Raw genomic sequence first — 8,486 nt, forward strand, 5'->3', positions numbered from 1 at the left:
CTCAAGCAATGTGAGAGGGTATCTCGTGGGACCCACCTTTGAGAGACTTTTTGGGACCCACCATGTTTTGGCCTTTCCCAGAATCCCATTTGTTGATTTAAATTAATTAAACCACCTTTACTAAGGTTTAAATAATTACATTACTACATTTCAATAATTCATGGATGTTTTATTTATGTAAAAAAGGTCATTTATGGATGGAAACTTGGAATATATTAAAGGTCCAAAGGTTTAAACATTTGAACTTTTCGTATTAAACTTTTTCTCTGTATGTTACTGTAGAGCTTTGGTGATGAGAATCAATTTGGTTGGGCTTAAACCGAGACTAGTTTAGTCAATTGAGCTGCTGGATTAAAGAGGAGGAAGTCCGGTTCAGTTAAGGCGGTTAAAGCTCATGTTTTATGACGTGTTTAGTCAACTTAATATGTGTAATTAGTCTCTGATATATAAAGGGCTTATGTGGTTAATCCCCTCTCTTGTGAGTTACATTCATTGTGAGCAAGAGAGGGATTCTTCGTTGAGTGATTGTACAGAGCAAAAGAGTTAGTGGATTAGCTGATTCGATCAGCTCGAGACGTAGGGTTGTTACTCGTCGGAGGGCCTGAACTCGTTTTTTTTTTTTGAATATATGTTAAATTTATTTAAAGAAAACTACTTTGTTTACAACAAGTGCATCTGTTTTTTGAAACTAGAACTCTGTTACAACCCCAATCTCCTATCTTGTGGCAAACCACAATGTTAAAGCTCTTGTATACTTCAAGTCTCCTATTTGTCGCAATGAGAGACATCTGTTTCTGACTTGCCTATCAATTAGCTTCACCAAAGAGCCTGCCAATATTGGTGTACTGCCATGCCTTCTCTCATTTCGCTCCCGCCATAGGAAAAAGACAGTGACTTGCAGTGTATATCGAATGAGGAACCTTTCCAGCAAACCTCCATTGGTGTCCAGAATCAGTACCATCAGCTCCGACCACAAAGTGGTGTACGAGTTCAACAACAAACCTCACACCAGTTTCGACCAGACTTCTGCCGAGTAACTACACTCAAAAAAGAGATGGTCCCTTGATTCCATCACATTCTGACAGAGAACGCATGATGGATTAACTCCAACGTTCCATGTCAACATGCGATCACCCGTTGACAATCTATTTTGAATTGCTAACCAATGAAGGGAAGCGTATTTCGGATGTGATGTCTATACCAGATGCTCTTCCACCATTGAACGGGAGGGTCTTCTTTTCGAATAAGTTCTCATGTTTGTTTTGTCTTGAACACTGCTTGATACTTTCCTTCGCTCTGTTTCCACAGTGCTACATCAGTTACTCCAGTGAGTTTCAGCCTTTGATCCTCACAGATTTTTTCAACTTCATTAAATACATCAACCATATGCCTTCTCCTCCTCCGATTGCTCAGAGCCGCATCAACAGTTGTAGTCATTGAAACTCCCATATCAATAATATCGTGCGCGCCAAACAAGTCATACAACCTTCTCATACTCGACCAACAGTCAAACCAAAAAGAAGTGTTATTTCCATCACCTACTTGCATCTTGTGAAAATCTTTAGTCTTGTCTCGTAGCTTCACCAGCTTGCGCCACATCCAGGAACCTTTTGTAGTATTTTTTTTTTAACGACCAGAACGAGCCATTCTTGAAAAGATTCATTTTAGTCCACTGAGCCCACAGGGATGCCTGTGAAGATACTGTCCGCCATATAAGTTTTAAAAGCTGACTTGGTTAGTTTCTTTCAGTGGCCGAAGACCTAGGCCCCCATCACACTTCATCCTACAAACTATTTCCCAAGATACCTTAGCATTCCTCGAGTTCAGAACATGCCCCGACCAGAGAAAAGCTGCACATATGCTATTTATCTCCTTTATACAAGCGCCAGGCAATACAAAATCAGCCATCCAGAAGTTCACGATGCTCAAAAGAACAGAGCGGATCAACTGTAATCTACCAGCCATCGATAAGAACCGGTTCGTCCAATGTGTAATACGAGTTCTTATCTTATCAATGAGTAGACCATAATCCTCTTTTCCCATCTTTTTTGTTAGCAGCGGCAGCCCCAAGTAACGAACTGGTAATTTCTCAGACGCAAATTCAAACTATTGTTCCAATAAGCATGTTTCTGCTTCAGACAACCCCACATAGTAGATAGTAGTTTTCTCCTTGCTGATTTTAGGCCCGAGACCTTTCCAAAATAATTAAACACTTCCACAATGCTTTCTATGGATCTGACTCTACCATCTGTGAAAACTATTATATCATCAGCAAAACTCAAGTGGGTTAGCCCCAGATTCTTGCATTTGGGATGATACCCCATGTTACTATCCTTGGCCTATTTGTCTAGCAACTTCGACAGAACATTCATGCAGATTACAAAGAGGTAAGGCGACAGAGCACATCCTTGCCGTAGGCCTCTTGTACTTTGAAAATACCCAGCAAGCTCACCATTAACTTGGACAGAAAACGATGTCGTTGATATACAGAGGGAGATCCAATGAATGAACGTTGGAGGAAAATCCATAGCTTCCAGTGTGTTGAAGAGAAAACTCCACTGAACCGAATCAAATGCTTTAGAGATGTCTATCTTTAAGGCGCATCTAGAAGATACCGTGTCTTTATGATAGTCTTTCACCAGCTCCGTGGCAAGCAAGAGATGCTCAATAAGAAGACGGCCTTTTACGAATGCAGTATGGTTCAAAGCAATAAAGTCCGACAGCGTGAGCTTTAACCTGTTGGCTATTATTTTTGAGATGACTTTATATATGACATTGCACAATGATATGGGTCGGTAGTCATTCATCTCATGAGCCACAGTTTTCTTGGGTATTAAGACCAGAATTGTTGTATTCACTCCTTTTGGTAAGAAACCTTTCGCGAAAAAAGACTGCACTGAAATAATGAATTCTGGTCCTATAATAGACCATGCAGCTTTGAAAAACTCCACTGTGAATCTGTCTGGCCCAGGCGATTTATCACAAGGCATATTGAAAAGTACTTTAGTGATCTCCTTCGCTGTTACCTCTTTTATAAGCTATTGCTGATCAACCTCTGAGCATCAGTATGGTAAAAGCTCCTGCAACTTACACACATCAATTCCCTCAAAGTCAGTTGGCTATGCTGAAGAAATTCTTTGAAGAAACCCTCAGCCTCTTCTTTTATTTCATCTGGTTTCTTAACAATGCGGCCATCTCTGCACTTTACTTCTTTGATCGAGTTATTGATGTCTCTTGCTGTTCCTGCCCGATGAAAAACTCTGTTATTTTTGTCCCCTACCTTCAGCCAATGCAACTTAGATTTTTGCTTGAGAAATCCCTCCTCCAACCGAGCAACATGTTCCCAACGTGCATATGCATTGTTTTCTCTTTCCAAGTTTTGTTGTGATGGGTTCCTGATAGTCTCCTCTTGATACACACACAGGTTCTCATAGGCCTCCTTGGTCTTCACCGAGAGGTTTCCCATTTTTTCCTCAATACCCTTATTTTTGGTTTGAGAGCTTTTAGCTTCTTTGAGAAATGATAGAGCGAGGACGTTGACAAGAAAATAGGGTCAGTTGTTTGCCAGTAATTCTCCATTAGCGGCTTAAAACCTTCTAGTTCTGCAATTGCGTTGACAAACTTGAAAGGTCTTTTTGGCCGATTCAAAGCTGAGCGGAGATGAACCCTGCAGCGTAGGTGATCCGAGCAACCTCCAGCCTCGAAAACACTATAGGACTGAGGGTAAGATCCAAGCCAATGATCATTTATCAAAACTCGGTCAAGCTTCTTAGATATAAAGACCTTCTTCTCTTTTATTCGTCCATGTATACTGAGGGCCATGAGCAGCTAGATCCAGCAGATTGCAGTGATGCATTGTATCCTGAAAATCTCTCATTCCTTGAGATAATGTGTTCCTCATCCCATACATCGAATGTTCTTCAGCATCTAGAATCTCATTAAAGTCCCCAGTGATTATCCAAGCCTTACGACGAATAATCGGTGAGTCCTGATGGGCTTTAAGATCATTCCATAATTCTCTCCTCTCTGTCTCAGTGTTATGAGCATAAACACATGTGAAGAAAAATTCTTCTACGTCCTCGCCGATAGCAACTGAGACTGTGATCATTTGATCAGTTTTATAGAACGATGTGACTCGAACTTCCGGTCTCCACACTAGCCATATTCGGCCAAGTGGATTAAATTCATAGTTGGATATCAGATTCCTATATTTGAAGACTGAATTCGAGATCCTCTGACTTTTTCCTTCTTTTACTCGTGTTTCCAACAACGCTCCAAACATAAAATCTTGGTCCTGAACCCACTTCTTCATTACAGAATGTTTGACTGATTTATTGAACCCTCTAACATTCCAGAAGAAACTCGACATATTATTTCTTCTTGTAGGTGCGTTTTTTACCTGCAACGCTAGGAAATCCTTCCTTCGCGCTTAAGGCAGCTAGCTTTTTTGATGATTTGATGTAGGTTTTTGATAAACGTGAGATAGTTGGTCGAGGTGGACGCTCACCTTTCTCTGTTTTCCCCGTTTTTCCTATATTCATATCTGAATGAACATCTGAATCTGAATCAATGAACATCTGAATCTGAACTCGTTAATTGCGTGTGTTTTTTCTTTTGCGTTCTTGCTTATTCTTCTTGAGAGAGAGATCTGAGTATATGTGTTCATAGTTGCGAGCTTGAAGATCCTAACAGTTACTATAATTTAACTTCATAATTTCCAGCGCCATACATAAAGTTGGCAAAAATAAAACAAGCATCAAAGTAAAAAAAACCATTGTCCACTTCCCACGGCCGAATACCGATAAGCCTCGTTTGGCTCGTGTGTTCATGTCTCGCGATCCATGTTATTTTCTGAATTTATATAAAATTCTTTTTTTTGCCAACTTTATGTATAATCTGAAATTAGAATTATCATTCAAATAGTAAGACATGAAAGAGAGTTCCTTACACATCAAACCAATAATTATCTCAACCACTGGACATATGCACACTTGAAATCTTGAATTGTCTTCCGATTTCTCTACCTAAAACTATACGTATATTTATTTAAGACTAAAATGTTCTTCTTGGTTTGCTATTAAACAAACTCGCAAATTATTTTAAGTTATTCTTATTCTTAATTTAGATGGCCATTTAAATTTATTATTAAGTTGATTTTGTTTATAATTGGTGAGGCCATCGAAGAAATCGAGATTCGACGGTGCAACCTATATATGGCTGGCTGTGTCATTAATTTCGTTGATATGTCGCATTCATCGATCATCATGTAAATGGATGGGAAAGCTAGCTATAAATTAACTATCTATTAATTTAGAACAGATACTCTAAAGTCTATAGTATTATACTCATCAAAACACGCAAACATACACAATAATTGTTCTAAACGAAGAGATAAGGTGTCGAACAAAGGGAGATATCGTGTTTGTAAAGCATCACTAAAGTTAAAAACGCAATCGATTACATTGAATATAAACCATTTCTTTGTCCTCTCGTCAGATGCATAAGAACCAATTATTCGAGTTACGAAGTGGTAGTCGAGCAGCAGCACGTATCATATATATGGCAAAGAGCTAGCCACAGCCTGAATCACTAATTAATAGTACTATTATGAAGAGTACTAAATATACAACCATGGATCCATATTAGTCACGATTATGTGTTATATATTATATATTTTTGAATGACAATAAGGTTTGGGTTTGAAATTCCGTAAATTTTTGTAGAACAAGAGCATGCCATGTTTTGACTTTTGAGAACTTAAGGCGGATCTTCAACACGTATTGAGTGGCTGTTCTTAATGGGTTCTTAATTTATAATCAATTCGGATCTTAAGACGGATCTTCAAAACGTGTACTGGGTGGCTGTACTTAATGGGTTCTAAATTTATAAGCAATCCCTAGTAAAATTCGTAATGCTTTTACTGATCCATAAGTAGAGAAGCTAACGCGAAGGCCATGTTTCTGTACTTGCAATATAGCGTAGATTTCGATCCGAGCTGTTCTCCTTATTTTATTACTACAGTTTATTGTTTTTTTTTTTTGAGAACTAGCTATAGTCTATTGTCGAGAATACTGATGAGTGATGAGATACTTATTTGACAATCTTTAAGACTTGATTGCACATGCAAACTTTCATTTGCCAGTTCGTCAATTTTCAACATGTGCATGTTTGATATTTAGACTCGAGCAGACATATTAGGCGCAAATGCTGACCAATATCTGATCCAACTCAAGGTACATTAAATAATTGAACATTCATATACATGCATTATGTAAATATCACGACTGGTGAGAGTCGTCACTACAAATCCATAACTTGGGAGTATCCCATTTATTATTAATTTTTACATTCCGTAGGTCGATGGATCACAGAAAAACAACGTGTGCTCTTCATAATTAGAAAATGAATGATATTATTTTGCCACTAAACAAGTCAATCACAAGAAATTCAAGTTTTTTTTCTCTCTAAAATCCAGTTACGTATAATATACATATAGGTTATATATTAACCAGTTGAATTACGCAGTGTTCTGACTTGATTATGGCTCATAGTTCGCCACCACTTGCAAAGATATTTCTATTTTATGATGATGACAAATTTAATAATTAATCATATACATTGACAAGCATGCATGCAATGTTGCAGCTTATTGATAATTATACTAAACGAGAATCTCAGTTTCCTTCTTAGAAAAAACTGAAACTTCTGTTTTCTCATCTACTATAATTCTTGCATATGAAAAACCCAATGTTTTTATACATACAAAAAGGTAAATCATCCTTTCTGTGACTGACTGGTTGCATACTACACTCAAGTTTTAAGTATATTGTATAATTAGATCCCTTTTGGGGTTAATTATTTCGTAGAAAGTTAAGCTTCACACTTATGGATATGTATATAGTTGAAATACCTTTCAGGCTTTCACAATCGTAAATAGTATCGATAGAAACGCACACATTAAGCTTATCCATATATAGCAAGGAGAGGTTCCTAAATAATTATTTTGAGAGGGTGCATTTATTTTAGACGGCTTCGTTATGTATATTGTTTTGGCTTTGATTCCTTTTCATTGATTGCATTTATCCTATCTTATACGAAAGGTCTCCTTTCTTCTACACTTTCTCGACATATCAAAATTTAATACTATGATAAATTTCCCTAAAATATATAACCATTACATAAAAATACAAAGAATGATGATTCTTTTACGCTTTGCTGACACTGGACATTCCATAATTTCAGATAAAAATAAAATGAAACTAGAACTATCACTAAACAAAGGAACGAATAGTCATTTTCATCTTCTATATTAATGTGGGACGTGGCGGAAACAAGTCTCATTTGAATGGTATTTTACTCTTCTATCAAAATAGTGGTAAACGAACGAGGGATTAGGATGACAAACAAGTGGGAGAAAACGTCGGGTCCACGATAAGCGTGACACGTCAACCTTGTCGGTGGGAGCCATGGACATCTACTGGATAATGTGCAATGTTATAGGACAATAAGGCATCGACGTAACAAAGAAAATGAGTGGCTATTTATGTGTAAAAGATGGGAGCTACAAAAATACGATGTGTTTTATCTTCTTTTTTGTTTGTTTGTTTAATCCTCATATGATTTATCTTATGCACACGAGAAAAATAATATGGATGAGACTGCCACATATTCAAATTTAAAAACATTCCCATCAATCTCGATCTTCTAGGAGCCCCTCGGCCCTCGTAATACAACCGATACAAATTGAACAAATATGATTCTAGCAAAACGAGAATGTACTGTTCTTGGTGGGTTCAAAGAGAGAAAAAAAGGTTAAGATATATCTTAACTAAAAACACAAATCATGAGCATGTTCGTTTGCATGTAGCTGCGTGCAACATGCAATCTCGACCTACAATCAAATATCATTCGTTTATATGTCGTAGGATTCTACAATTGATCGTTACGACCATGCAAATAAACAACACTACAATTGATATTTGATGAAGAAAATATGAAAATTTATTTCATTCAGAAAAAAATATGAAATTGTATTATTATTCTGATATACTATTTTCCCTTGTATGTTATCTTTGTTCGTGTCATCTAATTTTGGTAATATTAAAGAAAGATTTATTGTGTAAAGAAAAGAAATTTGTGATATTTTAATATAAGGAATCCCTCACATTGATTGATTTGGTCGGTCCATTATAATCCATTGCAATAGTAACAGGTTTTCTTAGGCCGGCTATGGGCGCTATAGTTCAACTTAGGCCTACTCATAAATAAAGTCATTAGTGACAACCGAATCTAGTCTTTATTTTTTTAAAGCCGATAATTATGCTATTACAATTATGAAAAATATTATAGACGATTCTAAAGCCGACAATTCTATCTGCCGTATGTAGATTCACGGCTGACTGCATCAGCTGAACCGCCCTATCGGATCCACGCTTAACGGCACTCCTTGTGCCATGTTGTAAGTTTTTTCTCTTTTAATTCGCATA

Source organism: Brassica napus, chromosome C5 (assembly GCF_020379485.1).
Source record: "Brassica napus cultivar Da-Ae chromosome C5, Da-Ae, whole genome shotgun sequence".
Lineage (NCBI taxonomy): Eukaryota > Viridiplantae > Streptophyta > Magnoliopsida > Brassicales > Brassicaceae > Brassica > Brassica napus.